At 41.5% G+C, this 15284-nt stretch overlaps 1 pseudogene; it reads left to right on the top strand.

Annotated features, from left to right (window-relative positions):
* The first annotated feature begins 417 nt into the window (after positions 1-417).
* Positions 418-14727, top strand: LOC129563856 (transcription factor AP-2 gamma pseudogene; annotated as a pseudogene).
* Positions 14728-15284: the final 557 nt, after the last annotated feature.

Here is a 15284-nt window from a genome sequence, read left to right as displayed (position 1 = left end):
AAATGGCATTATTTCATTCTTTTTTATGGCTGAGTAGTATTCCAGTATGTATGTGTACCATATCATATTTATCCATTCATCCATCTATGGGCATTTTGGTTGTTCCCGTATCTCGGCTATTGTAAACAGTGCTCTGATGAACATGGGGTGCATGTATCTTTTCAAATTATGGTTTTCTCCAGAAATGTGCCCAGGAGGACACAGCATTGTTTTTTAAAAATTATATCACAAACAAAATGAGGCAGTAATATATAATTTTCACTTAGTATATGCAATGATATTTTGGCAGAGTAGGACTGTAAAATAGGTACTTGACAGAAGTATTTAAAATCAGAATACATGATATACCAACAAAGCCCTTCTTCAACCAAAATTCAAATACCATTTATTCATTCACTGAAAAATGTGAAATGTACCATGTGCCAGAGATGCTTAGATAAGAAGACCGAGCCCCTGCTTATTAGAAACCAAGCAGGTAGTCTGGTAAGTGCTCAGAAAACGTGATGGATGCTTAGTTCAGTTCAGTTGCTCAGTCACGTCTGACTCTTTGTGACCCCATGGACTGCAGCATGCCAGACTTCCCTGCCCATCACCAGCCCCCAGAGCTTACTCAAACTTATGTCCATTGAGTCGGTGATGCCATCCAACCATCTCATCCTCTGTCGTCCCCTTCTCCTCCCACCTTCAATCTTTCCCAGCATCAGGGTCTTTTCAAATGAGTCAGTTCTTCGCATCAGGTGGCCAAAGTATTGGAGTTTTAGCTTCAACATCAGTCCTTCCAATGAATATTCAGGACTGATTTCTTTAGGGTGGACTGTTTGAATCTCCATGCAGTCCAAGGGACTCTCAAGAGTCTTCTCCAACATCACAGTTCAAAAGCATCAATTCTTGGGTGCTCAGCTTTCTTTATAGTTCAACTCTCACATCCATACATGACTACTGGAAGAACTAACAGTTCAGTTCAGTTCAGTCGCTCAGTCGTGTCCGACTCTCCGCGACCCCATGAATCACAGCACGCCAGGCCTCCCTGTCCATCACAAACTCCCGGAGTACACTCAAACTCATGTCCACAGAGTTGGTGATGCCATCCAGCCATCTCATTCTCCGTCGTCCCCTTCTCCTCCCGCCCCCAACCTTTCCCAGCATCAGAGTCTTTTCCAGTGAGTCAACTCGTCGCATGAGGTGGCCAAAGTATTGGAGTTTCAGCTTTAGCATCAGTCCCTCCAATGAACATCCAGGATTGATCTCCTTTAGAATGGACTGGTTGGATCTCCTTGCAGTATAAGGGACTCTCAAGAGTCTTCTCCAACACCACAGTTCAAAAGCATCGATTCTTCGGCGATCAGCTTTCTTCACAGTCCAACTCTCACATCCATACATGACCACGGGAAAAACCATTGCCTTGACTAGATGGACCTTGGTTGGCAAAGTAATGTCTCTGCTTTTTAATATACTATCAAGGTTGGTCATAACTTTCCTTCCAAGGAGCAAGCATCTTTTAATTTCCTGGCTGCAATCAGCATCTGCAGTGATTTTGGAGCCCAAAAAAACAAAGTCTGACACTGTTTCCACTGTTTTTCCATCTATTTCCCATGGAGTGATGGGACCAGATGCCATGATCTTTGTTTTCTGAATGTTGAGCTTCAAGCCAACCTTTTCACTCTCCTCTTTCACTTTCATCAAGAGGCTTTTGAGTTCCTCTTCACTTTCTGCCATAAGGGTAGTGTCATCTGCATATCTGAGGTTATTGATATTTCTTCTGGCAATCTTGATTCCAGCTTGTGCTTCTTCCAGCCCAGCGTTCCTCATGATGTACTCTGCATATAAGTTAAATAAGCAAGGTGACAATATACAACCTTGACGTACACCTTTTCCTATTTGGAACCAGTCTGTTGTTCCATGTCCAGTTCTAACAGTTGCTTCCTGAAGAACTATAGCTTTGACTTATTTAATACACACAAAAAATCCAGAAGTGGGTGGGATCAGAGTCAGTTCAGTGGCTCTACAATGGCACCAAGAATACAGACTTCCTCCATCTTTCTGCTCTGTCCCCCTCAGGGTACCTAGGCATGTCCTGTCATGGTTGCAAAGTGGCTGTCATGGTCCCAAGCATTGCGTGCAAACATAATAACGCCCAACTAAAGAAAAGAGATGTTTCTACTCATGAAGTATTTCTTATTAGGGAGGAAGTCTTCCCCAGAAGCCCCCTTCTTCAGTTATCATTGGCCAGAATTGAGTCACATGTCCCTGTCTTAGCTGCAAGGGAGGCTGGAAAGTGAGAAGCTGGCATTTTCAGTCTCTGGGATGAGAGGTTCTCTGCCATCAAGAAAGGAGGAGGAGATGGCCTTTGTGCTGATAATCAGCAGTGTTATTCTACACTTAGATTCAATTTTACTGAGGTCTTAGCCCAGACTTCACACGCTGCTAGGCACCTTACAACCCAGTTAAGCTGTAATCAAGTTAGAATGGTCAATAAATTACCTGTTGGGGTCTTAGAGGCCACTTGTTCATCTGTTTATCTCTGAACCCCTGAGCTGTTCATTGGCAAAGGAGAATACTACCCAACCTATTCTAATAATCAAGTGAATTAAAAATCAGTATTAAAAAGAAAGACTAAAAAATTCCATTAACATGGGTTCAAACAACCTGGATTGTTAAGACTTGGATTTTCTTTGTTTCTAGCAGGGAGTTAAGCTAAAAAGACTGAACAAGCCACTCCTAACATCCAGAATAAAAGTCACAAGCTAAAAGGTCTTAATTCTAATTCTTTTAAATTGGGTCCGAACCAATGTTGGCCACAGATCTAGACCCACTACAAGAAATGGCTCAGAGATAAAGATCCCAAGTACTCCTATGTTTCAAAATGTATTAGCTTAGGACAATCCCATTGGCTGGGCTTATTTATTTGAGCCAGTGAGAATATACCGCCATTTACCTACATTTTGCATTGGAGTTTCTGTCAACAAGTAATCAAGTCTCTCCAGATGTTTCACTTGCTGTAACAAAGCTACTGTCACAAACAATAACACACAGATGTTCCCTTTGAAAAGCAGATTAAAAATGTTTTTGTTAATGTTTTCAAATTATCTAATGAATTACAAAGAATATGGATGCAGAATTGGTTGCTGGAATATCTCCTTGAAACTGGATTTTTAAAATAATTATTTAACTGTAACCTCTTTGGGTAAGATTAATCAAACTTCAACAAATAAAGGAGAAAAAACAAACTTCATGTTTTTTGTCAAGTAGAATTCAAGTGGTTAGAGGGTGTGAAATTTGCTTTTCACAGAAGGATTTCATTTGTTTCATTTTCTTTTCTTATCCCCTATTTCTCTTACTGTACTTCACATGGAGTCTATTTACTCTTGTGTTACTTTGAGTCTTTGTTTCTGAAATTTATTTTTTCTTTATCTGCTCATTCACCCCTAAGTCCTGAAAGCTCTTTTCAGACCCTCCTTTTGGTTAGCCATAGCATTTCAGAGCTTTGTCATTTCTGATTTACACTGCTTTTGTAACTGAGCAGGACTCTGTGGGGGTCCTATATCCCCTATATCCTCTGCTTTAGCTCCTCTTTGAAGTACCCAGATAATACATTAGTTATTGTTGTGTTGTTTAGTCACTAAGTCATGTCCAACTCTTTTTCGACCCCATGGACTATATTCTACCAGGCTCCTCTGTCCATGGGATTTTCCAGGCAAGAATACTGGAGTGGGCTGCCATTTCCTCCCCCAGGGGATCTTCCCAACCCAGGGATTGGATCCAACCCATGGCTCTGCGTTGACAGGGGTATTCTTTACCACTGAGTCACCTTGGCAGCCTTATTCATTAGTATCTGATGCTTATTCCCTGATTTTTCAGCTGCTAAAACTACCACCAAATGGAAGAAATTAACTACTTAATGATTGTGAGCACCTTGCCTTTAAAAATGTTTTGCTGAAACCCTTCGGGGACTTGCAATCAAAAGGGAAAATGATGGAAAAATCCACACATTTTGAGGTGTGGGGAAGTAATTCTGGCTTATACCTGGTTTAACTTAAACTTTACCGATCAAAGTAGCCTGTTTTATAGCCTTTTGAACATGCACTGTACATCTGCTTTTGGGTCTTGAGATGGGGAATGCATTTGAAAATCAAAATGGAGTAGCTGTGGTTCAGATATCCAAGGTAAAACTAGGTCGCCATTACTGACATGATTTCTGGCACGTTCCTGTATTGTTGAGAACTCGAATTTTCTGAGTTGTGTCATACTTAGGACCCCACCAGCCATTCTTAAAGCAGTGTCTGATGGCAGATGGCAGCTGCAAGCTTATAACTTCAAGGTCTTCTCTTGTAACTCTTAAATTTTTAGACAATAAAATTGCTTCGGATCAGATGTTAGCAGAAAAAAGGAGACATGTAGTGACCATCAGCTCCTGTTATGTATATGTTAATACCACATCAGAAGTTAAAATCAGCTTAGATAAAAGTAGACAACTGGCTTCCTGGCTGCAAGTCTCCCCCAAACTGCCAGGTCCAGACTGGTTTTCAGACTTAGTCTCCTGAAGTCTTCAGGAAATGACATCTATCTTGGTGTAAGGTCAGGCTACTCAAAATGGCTGCTGTTTTGCTCTCTGTACACCCCCTGCAGAACCAGTGCCTGCTTCACCTATACTAGACCCACATGACTGACGTTCCTACATACCTGTCCCAGATCCCAACTACTGACTGTTCTTATACTGGTTTTCCTGGTAACCGATGAACCCACCTGAAGTCAATTACCCTATAACTGGTAATTTACCCTTGCCCCTGGGAGCAAAAACTGCCACCATGCCCTGCCGACCATCTGCTTCACATGGTGGGGTGTTGCTCCAGGATCTTGCCTCAGACGTGTGAGCTCCCCCACCCATTAACCCCCTGATGTCTCTGGTGCTGTCTCCAGGCCCTTTCTTCAGTCTTAAAAGTGGGCAAGTACAGGATTTGTAGGCCTGTGGGATGCAGCCCAACACTTGTCTATTAAGTTTCAGTTGTCCCTCCTCCAGCTACTTCTAATTGGGTCGGCTGACTCCAAAAGTGTGGACTAAGAGACTGAGATTTTAATTATACAAGACTTGGATCTAGGACCTGAAACTCGGAAATGTTTCCAATTCTGTCTCCATGTTACCGCACCAAACTTGGGTCCACTCACCCCCCATGCAGTGAAGCCAATCTATTGATACCAGGTTGTGGTGAAGAAAAAAGGAGCATTTATTGTAAAGGCGCCAATACTAGGAGGACAAGTGACTGGTCCTCTAAACCCCCAAATTCCCCAAAGGGCTTCAGCAAAACATTTTTAAAGGCCAAGTGAGGAGGGGTGTCCCATGGTATGTGATCAACTCATGCACAATTCTCTGGTTGATGGTGATCTATCCTTAGGTTCCAGAAGGTCTGGGGGCTACTGCTCAGATCATCAAGCAGTTAATTTCTTCCATTTGGTGGTGGTTTTAGCATCTGAAAAACTCAGGAAATATACCTCAGATACTATTATCTAGGTACTTCAGATAGGAGCTAAAAACAGAGGATGTAGGGGAGGGGTCTGTTGGGGAAGGCCCCATAGGGTTCTGCTTGGTTACATCCATTCCCCAAGTTGAGACAGTACTACACCCCATTTGAGCAGGGAGTAGCCAGAGGAGTTCTCTCCCCATCCCCTGAAAGATTTGGGGAAGGATGAAACAGGTTTGGAGATTGAAACCGAGTTTCTCTGCTGAGTTTACAATGGACCTCTATTCAAAATATTATTCCCTTTCTTTAGATATATATTTTTTTATTTATGTACTTGGCCGCATCAGGACTTAGTTGCAGCATTTCACTGGATCTTCACTGAATCACGCAGTATCTTTCGTTGTGGCGCACAGGCTTAGTTACCCCCACAGCATTGAAACTGTGTCCCCTACATTGCAAGGCAGACTCTTAATCACTGGACCACCAGGGAATTCTCACATTACTCCCTTTCTTGTCCAACACCTGTTCTCCTCAAGATTGAGGGGTACAAAGTAAAGGGAGGAATTATAACTGAGCAGAACCCTACAGGCCCTTCCTAGGACAGACCCCCCGCCCCGCCACACACACACATCCTCTTCTGTAGCTGCTCTCTGAAGTACCTGGGTAATAGTATCTGATGCATATTTCCTGAGTTTTTCGGATGCTAATACCACCATCAAGTGGAACGAATTGACTAGTTGAGGATTCTGAGCTGCTGGCCCCCAGGCCTTCTGGCACCTAAGTGATCGCCATCAACCAATCAGAGAATTGTGCACCAACTGATCACTACCCTGGGACGCCCCACCGTCACCTGACCTTTGAAAATGCTTAGCTGAAACCTCTGGAAGTTGCAGGGTTTTTTGAGCACAAACCACTCAGTCTCCTACTCCAAACTCTGACATTTTGGTTTGTTTGGGCTCATGGGGCGAAGGGCACAAGAACTTCCATTCAGTAACACTTTTCCATAGCTTTATCACTTTCTTTTAACTTCATTTTGTATTATTACCTGAAAGGTTTTGTATCATAATTTTCTGCTGTGCCTTCATTATCTTTTGGCCTGTTATTTGATTCTTCTTTTTTCCTTTGTTTCTTTTTTTAACATTATTATTATTTTTTTGACAGCACTGGGTCTTTGTTTCTGCACACAGGCTTTCTCTAGTTGTGGAGCGGGGTGGGGCTCCTCTCTAGTTGCGTGTGCAGGCTTCTCATTGTGATGGCTTCTTTTGCTGTGGAGCACGGGCTCAAGAGCATGCTGGCTCAGTAGTTGAGTTGCGGGATCAGTCCCTGCGGCATGTGCAAATTTCCTGGACCAGGCATCGAACCCCTGTCCCCTGCCTTGGCAGACAAACTCTCATCCACTGGACCACCAGGGAAATTCGCCTCTTTTTCCTTATTATATCATTGGAAAAGGTTTGATCATAATCACTGGTCATGTTTAAAGTAGATGGGTTTTCATGTGTGTTTAGGAGATGGGTGCTAAATAGGGAAGAGGCAAACCAGAGCTGCTTTTCTAGCTTCCCTGCTTGAGGATTCCCTTTCTGCTTTGGCTCCAAAGTAGGACTGGCTTCATGGGTATGTGGCCTGTGTAGCCACACAGGGTCCTGCTCCAGGTTTCATGCTCTCCTGTTACCATCTTGAAATTTTTAATCACTTTTCAACAAGGAGCTCTGGCTTCTCACTTTGCACTGTGCTCTGCAAATTACATAACTGATCCTGCCACGGATTGTTAAAAACCATGGCCTTTCTGTAGCCACCTGCTCAGTTAAGAACCTCTCCTGGCCAGTGTGTGAAAACTTTCTGTCTCCCACCAATGTTTCTGGCTTGCTCAATTCAGATTCCCCTCCCAACAAGCTTCTTTTTCAGAGAGAGTCTCAGTTCTTCTGGATGGGAGATGTTATTGTGTATTTTTGAAGTTCTTGTCAGTTTAATTTACCTTAGTACCCTATGACAGCCCTTAGTGGGTTCTTGTGGTTCTTTCTGGACTTACTTGCAAATGGAAACTATGAAGATGTTTCTCAGTTGTTCTCAGATTTGCCTACTGAACATTCCACTCAGAGTGGAATACTTCTTTTGGAAGGATTTGTTGGCAGTTTCTGTGTCCTGGGTCTGCTAAGATGATCAGAATGCCACTTTATCCTCCCTCTATTAAACTTGCACAGCTACTAAACCCATAGGGATCCTGCTGATGTCAGAGTTTGGACTCACTCACCCGTATTCTGGAATTCATGGGCGTACCAGTCACTTGATTTGCTTGAAGATGTTGCCTGTGGACTGTTTCTTTTGCTATCCTAGTTGCTATGAGGTGACTTGGAGAGATTAAAAAACTATATTGCCATCATGATCTTGCCCCCACCTAGAAGCTTTGACAAGAATGTTTCAGTTTGATGTATTTATTACAGGATCATTAACCATTAGGTAAGTACTACACCAAATTTCCAAGGACTGCTTTCTCGAACTGTCTTTATCCAGGCATATATTATCTAAGAGGCTGAAGTAAACAATAGGAAAAGTAGTGTTATTGTAACTGGCAGGGCACAGGTGCTCTCATTTATATACTGAACATTACAATTTTAAAATTTGTTTTAAAAAATAAAAACCTTCATTAAAGCTTCCATTTATGGGTCTTGTTAGCTAAGAACATAAATATGTCCATTACATTCTCCAAATCTGGCAAAGTAGTAAACCCTGGGATAACTAAAGCAAATAAAAGTCACCCAATCAACACCTAGAAAAAGACACACCATTGTTTTAATTTTTTAATTGACATATAGTTGATTTATAATATCATGTAAGTTTCAGGTGTACAGCACAGCAATTCAATACACACACACACACATACATACATACACAGGCTTCCCTGGTGGCTCAGACAGAAAAGAATCTGCCTGCAATGCTGCAATGCGGGAGACCTGGGTTCAGTCCCTGGATTGGGAAGATCCCCTGGAGGAGGGCATGGCAACCCACTCTTGTATTCTTGCCTGGAGAATCCCCATGGACAGAGGAGCCTGGCAGGCTACAGTCTATGGCATCACAAAGAGTCAGACATGACTGAGCGACTAAGCACAGCACATATATACATACACACACACTTTCAGATTCTTATCCCTTATAGGTTATTATATAATATTGAGTATAGTTTCCAGTGCTATACAGTAGGACCTTCTTGGTTATCATAGTAGTATCTGTTAATCCCAGCCTACTAACTTATACCTCTCTCTACCCCACTTTCCCCTTTGGTAACCACAAGTTTGTTTTCTGTATCTGTGAGTCACTTTGTGTTTTAGAAATAAATTCATTTGTGTATTCTCTTTTAGATTCCACATATAAGCAATATCATATGATGTTTGTCTTTCTCTGCCTATATTCACTTAGTGATAATCTCTAGGTCCATCCATATAGCTGCAAATGGCATTATTTCATTCTTTTTTATGGCTGAGTAGTATTCCAGTGTGTGTCTGTACCATATCATATTTATCCATTCATCGATCTATGGGCATTTTGGTTGTTCCCGTATCTCAGCTATTGTAAACAGTGCTGTGATGAACATGGGATGCATGTATCTTTTCAAATTATGGTTTTCTCCAGAAATGTGCCCAGGAGGACACAGCATTGTTTTTTAAAAATTATATCACAAACAAAATGAGGCAGTAATATATAATTTTCACATAGTATATGCAATGATATTTTGGCAGAGTAGGACTGTAAAATAGGTACTTGACAGAAGTATGTAAAATCAGAATACATGATATCCCAACAAAGCCCTTCTTCAACCAAAATTCAAATACCATTTATTCATTCACTGAAAAATGTGAAATGTACCATGTGCCAGAGATGCTTAGATAAGACCGAAGTGGAGTACTTCTTTTGGAAGGATTTGTTGGCAATTTCTGTGTCCTGGGTCTGCTAAGATGATCAGAATGCCACTTTATCTAATAATGCCCCTGCTTATTAGAAACCAAGCAGGTAGTCTGGTAATTGCTCAGAAAACATGATGGATGCTTAGTTCAGTTCAGTTGCTCAGTCGTGTCTGATTCTTTGTGACCCCATGGACTGCAGCACGCCAGACTTCCCTGCCCATCACCAGCCCCCAGAGCTTACTCAAACTTATGTCCATTGAGTCAGTGATGCCATCCAACCATTTCATCCTCTGTCGTCCCCTTCTCCTCCCACCTTCAATCTTTCCCAGCATCAGGGTCTTTTCAAATGAGTCGGTTCTTCGCATCAGGTGGACAAAATATTGGAGTTTCAGCTTCAGCATCAGTCCTTCCAATGAATATTCAGGGCGGATTTCCTTTAGGATGGACTGGTTGGATCTCCTTGCAGTTCAAGGGACTCTCAAGATTCTTCTCCAACACCACAGTTCAAAGGCATCAATTCTTCGGCGCTCAGCTTTGTTTATAGTCCAACTCTCACATCCATACATGACTCCTGGAAAAACCATAGCTTTGACTAGACAGACCTTTGTTGGTAAAGTAACGTCTCTGTTTTTTCATATGCTGTCTAGGTTAGTCATAGCTTTTCTCTCAAGGAGCAAACGTCTTTTAATGTCATGGCTGCAGTCACCATCTGCAGTGATTTTGGAGCCCCCCAATATAGCCTGTTTCCATTGTTTCCCCATCTATTTGCCATGAAGTGATGGGACCAGATCTTAGTTTTCTGAATGTTGAGTTTTAAGCCAACTTTTTCACTCTCCTCTTTCACTTTCATCAAGAGGCTCTTTAGTTCTTTGCTTTCTGCCATAAGGGTGGTGGCATCTGTGTATCTGAGGTTATTGATATTTCTCCTGGCAATCTTGATTCCAGCTTGTGCTTCATCCAGCCCAACATTTCTCATGATTTACTCTGCATGTAAGTTAAATAAGCAGGGTGACAATATACAGCCTTGATGTACTCCTTTCCCAATTTGGAACCTGTCTGTTGCTCAATCAGGGACCAAAAGAAGGAAAGCTGTATTAGTTTGGGAGGTCAGAGAGGGCTTGGGTCCACACTCTGACTTTGGTTCCTCCTATTTTCTAAACTCAAGCTGCCCTCCAAGCTGAACTAAATCACACTCTTCATCAAGTCTTAGTGATTCTACTTACTAGTTAAGCCTTACCTCCTCAATACCATTTTATAGCGACATCGCCCTTTCTTTGAATTCTGAAGTCCACAACACACAGTTTCATTTGTCTATATATGATTGTAGAACCATTCTACAGTTGTTTTGAGTGTTTATTTGTGTATTCTTTTCTCCAGCTGAACTATAAGCATTTCCACAAGAAAAGACAATTGAAGATGTAACTTCTATCTTCTCTAACATAGAATGTGATACTGGGCACACAATGGACATCTAGTAAGTACTTGTTGAAAAGGGAAGAAATAAGTGAGTAAATGAAGTTAGAGAGCTCAATTGCTGCAAACTAAAAAGTAAGGTTTGTTTATGTTCAATTAAGTTTGGTTTGCTACCTGAAATTTGATTAAATTGTTTGCACATATTTCCAAATGTGGGAGAGTGGAACTGCTTCTGAGATTTAAATGATACAATCATATTGGCCCATATTGGTTTTCTTTTGCAAGGTAAATAAGGATTCTGGTACTGATAAAAAATGTACCTTCAAGTGAGTTAAATTCCTACCTCAGAATATACAGCTTGTGGAGCATGTAGCAAAATCATGAAGTAGGAAGAATTTAAGCCTTGGAAGAAGGGGCACCTAGAATCAAATGCTGAGATGTCATTCACCAACCAGGTGGTCTTGGAGAAGTTAATGAGCATCACTCAATCTGCCTCATGTCTTTATATGTATTTTGTGTATAATTACAGGTTTGCATTCTTTTTATGTTCTCAACTCAGCTCAATATAATAGGTTTACAAGTCTCAACATTGTGTATCGGTTGATACTATTATACAAGCTTTGCATTGATGTTCTAAAATTGTGTTAGGGTCCCCAAAGTTTCTGTAGTTATGGGACAGATCTAAAGAATGTCTTTAGCTTCCGGTCACATAGACGAGATCTTTCCTCCCAAGCCCCCATCACGTACGCTTAGAATATTGTTTGAAAATTGTAACATCTGAAACTTTTTCAAAAACATGGTCCTAATTCTTAAACTTGTCATACGTGCAAAGCGGTAATTATAGGCTTCAGAACTGTAGAATTTTGTTCTGAGTTTGATGTAAGAAGGAACAGAAGCGTCTTTCTACCATATCAATACAGCAACTCATCCCTATGATAAAGAAAGAGGTCAGATTCAATTCATTATTTGTTTGTCATTCTGCCAATTCAGGTTCTCTTAGGCCATCAAGTTAACAGGTGTAATATCAAGAGAGTATTTAATAAAGGATCAGTTTCTCTTTTCCAGCTATTTTCTTCTTAGACTACAAAGCTAATGCTGCTGCTGCTAAGTTGCTTCAGTCGTGTCCAACTCTGTGTGACCCCATAGACGGCAGCCCACCAGGCTACCCCGTCCCTGGGATTCTCTAGGTAAGAACACTGGAGGGGGTTTCTATTTCCTTCTCCAATGCATGAAAGTGAAAAGTGAAGTCGTTCAGTTGTGTCTGACTTTTCGCGACCCCATGGACTGCAGCCTACCAGGCTCCTCCATCCATGGGATTTTCCAGGCAAGAGTACTGGAATGGGGTGCCATTGCCTTCTCCAACAAAGCTAATGAGGCTGTTTAAATATGTTGACAAGAAAGAAAAATTATTTTTAAGAACTTTTATTTTTGTCTTCTATCCTCTATTTCATCCTGCTACCAAAACTTTCGGTTGAGGTCAAACTGAGAGCTCACAAATTTCATTCATAGATATGTAGAACAAATGTTTCCAACACTACCCTTCTGATGAACAGCTGAAAAACACAATGAAAATAGCAACACATGGATGGTGAATTATACGAGACAGTATCTCGAGCAAACAGGAAAAAATAACCTTTCTTTTCAGAAAGCTTTCCATCTGTTCTCCAAAGATATGTGCATTTGGTGTATGCACACATGCATGTGTGAACAAACACTAAATAAGTCAAACGGTAGATGATGTAAGATAGTGTAATGATTGCTGTATCAATTTTTGCCTGGTAGTGAGATACTATTTGACATTTTAAATTATTTATTATATTTATTTTTTGGTTACACTGGGTCTTCCTTGCTGCTTGAGGTCTTTCTCTAGTTGTGGCGAATGGGGGCTACCCTTCATTATGGTGCATAGGCTTCTCATTGTGGTGGCTTATCCTGTTGTGAAGCATGGGCTCTAGGGTGCTCAGGCTTCAGGAGTTCTGGCACGTGGGCTCAGTAGTTGTGGCACATGGATTTATTTGCTCTGCAGCATGTGGAATCTTCCTAGACCAGAGATCAAACCTCCTGTCTCCTGCACTGGCAGGCAGGTTCTCAACCACTGGACCACCATGGAAAGTCCTATTTGACATTTCTGAGACTTCTAAAAAATACTTTAGAGAGATATTTTATAATTAAGTATGTAGTCAATTTTTGTAAGCAGTCTCCAGTGTTTGAGAAAAATATCTATACACAAGCTGTTGGGTTTGGTTCTACATAATCCATTAGCTCAAGCTTGTTAATTGTGTTGTTTGACTCTTCTATACACTTAAGTTTTCCTCTTCTTAATCTATATCTCTCTGAATGAGGTGTGTTAAAATTCCCCACTAATTGAATAGTTTTTGAATTTTTTTAATTTAAAAACAGTTTTAAAATTCTCTATGCAGAATTGGCTTTTTTTTTTTTTTTGCTTTATATATTTGGAAGATTTGTTAGATGCATTCCAATTCATGACGGTTATAGATATATTTTTTTTCCTTTTTAATACTATGTAACAAGCATCACCGACTCTGTGGACATGAATTTGAGTGAACTCCGGGAGTTGGTGATGGACAGGGAGGCCTGGCGTGCTGTGATTCATGGGGTCACGGAGAGTCGGACACGACTGAGCGACTGAACTGAACTGAACTGAACAAGTTACTTTATCCCAAATAATGCCTTTTTGACTTTAGGATTATTTCATTTGACATGCATATTGTGGATATCTCATTTCTTTCTGTCCTTGGGTTGGCCTATTTTCTTAATCTCTTTTGTCATCATATTTAAAGAATTTTTATTGATTAAAAATATCTAAGGTGATGCACACCCTGGACACCATGGGCTTGGCTGAGAACCGGGGCCCAGGTGGAAGAGATGCAGGATGTTGACAAGTGCATTATGTCCACGGCCAGCATCTATTTCCACATGATCAGACAATTACTCAGCAAAGGTCCTGTTTCAATGACCAAGAACCCCTTGACTCTTCCTTGTCAGGAGGAGCTGGTGGGGGCTCTGATGAATCTCAGTAAGGTCTTCTGCTTGTCCCTGAAAGACTGTCCATCTGCAGCTCTGCATGGAAATACATAGTGACAGTTGCTGAAGTCCTGAGTGACTGTCCCCGCCTGAGTACTTAGATGCATCATTACTAGTAGGTATTCTTACATGTGCGTGTGAAGTCACTTCTGTCGTGTCCAACTCTTTGTGACCCTATGGATTGTCGCTCCAAGCTCCTCTGTCCATGGGATTCTCCAAGCAAGAATACTGGAGTGGGTTGTCATTTCCTTCTTCAGGAGATCTTCCCCACCAAAGGATCTAACCCGCATCTCTTAAGTCTTATGCTTTAGCAGGCAGGTTCTTTACCACTAGCGCCACCTGGGAGGCCCCAGTAGGTATTCTTAGAAAAGCCAAGTGTAAAAATGTTGGCCAGTCCTTGCAGGAGAAGTTGGACAAAATGAGTTGAATCTTCCAGCCAAGGGACAGAAAACTACTCATATCACCCCTCATGTCACCCTCCTGACATCTTAAGTAGAAGGTGAGGCTGTTCATTTGGCCTAGGACTTTGCCCGTGTCTGCAAAGCAGCATTTCCTAGTAAATCCATGGCAGAGTATTTAACCAGATCTCATCTCGGAGGACAGCATGTGATGGCAGCTAGGAAGAATATGCTGCTGGCTGCACATCAAGTGTGTAAAGGATTCACAGACCTTCTCAATCAAGACCAAACTCCCAATGGGAACAACCAGCCCACCCCATTCCTAGAAACAACATCCAGAGCTGCTTGTCTCATTTCAGCCTGATTATCCATGAATTTGGCAACCAGGCCATCTGTGCTGCTGTGTCTACCCTGCATAACTACATAAAAGAAGCCCTGAGAGTCATGAACAATCCTGGAGACCACAGTCCAGCCAATTATATTAAAACCTTAGAGAAGATGGAGTAGCACAAGAAGTAAAATGGTGGTGAACCAAGGGCCAAAGAGTCTAGAAGTAAAAGGAGTCCCAAACCATCTCCACCAGGGCAAATTGGCACCTCACTTGCCTGGGGGACACAGTTGTTATCCGCCTTCCTATGAAAAAGGCCTCAGTTGATTTCCAGGTCTTCACATGCCCACCTGGATTCCTTAGTAATTAAGGAGTGCTGAAGTGTCTCCATAATTCTGGACGAGATGTCAGAAGGTGATAAGTGCTGGTTCTTTACCCATTAAGCTTACGTTTTATTTTTGTGGAACTCCATTCTTCCTTTCTCTGAAAGTGGTGGTACAGGTTTTAGAACCTTTTAAATAAATTCCCCAGGCCAGCAAAAACCCACACACGCTTGGCTGTTGAAATATCAAATGATATGATTCAGATCAACAATAACTTTCAGTGTTAAGGTAAAAGTATATAGCTTCTTCAGTCTCATCTTACATACCATAGAAGGCAAGGATCCTATCCCCACATAACAAGTGGTTAATAGGTGGTATTTGACACACTTTAAACTTGTTCAAAAGGGCCCTTTGGGTTTTATGAA

This window comes from Moschus berezovskii, chromosome X (assembly GCF_049115385.1).
Source record: "Moschus berezovskii isolate FMDL1 chromosome X, NW_MosBer_1.0, whole genome shotgun sequence".
Classification (NCBI taxonomy): Eukaryota; Metazoa; Chordata; class Mammalia; order Artiodactyla; family Moschidae; genus Moschus; species Moschus berezovskii.
The sequence above is the reverse complement of the archived record's forward strand: the minus strand, read 5'-3'. Positions and strand labels throughout refer to the sequence as shown.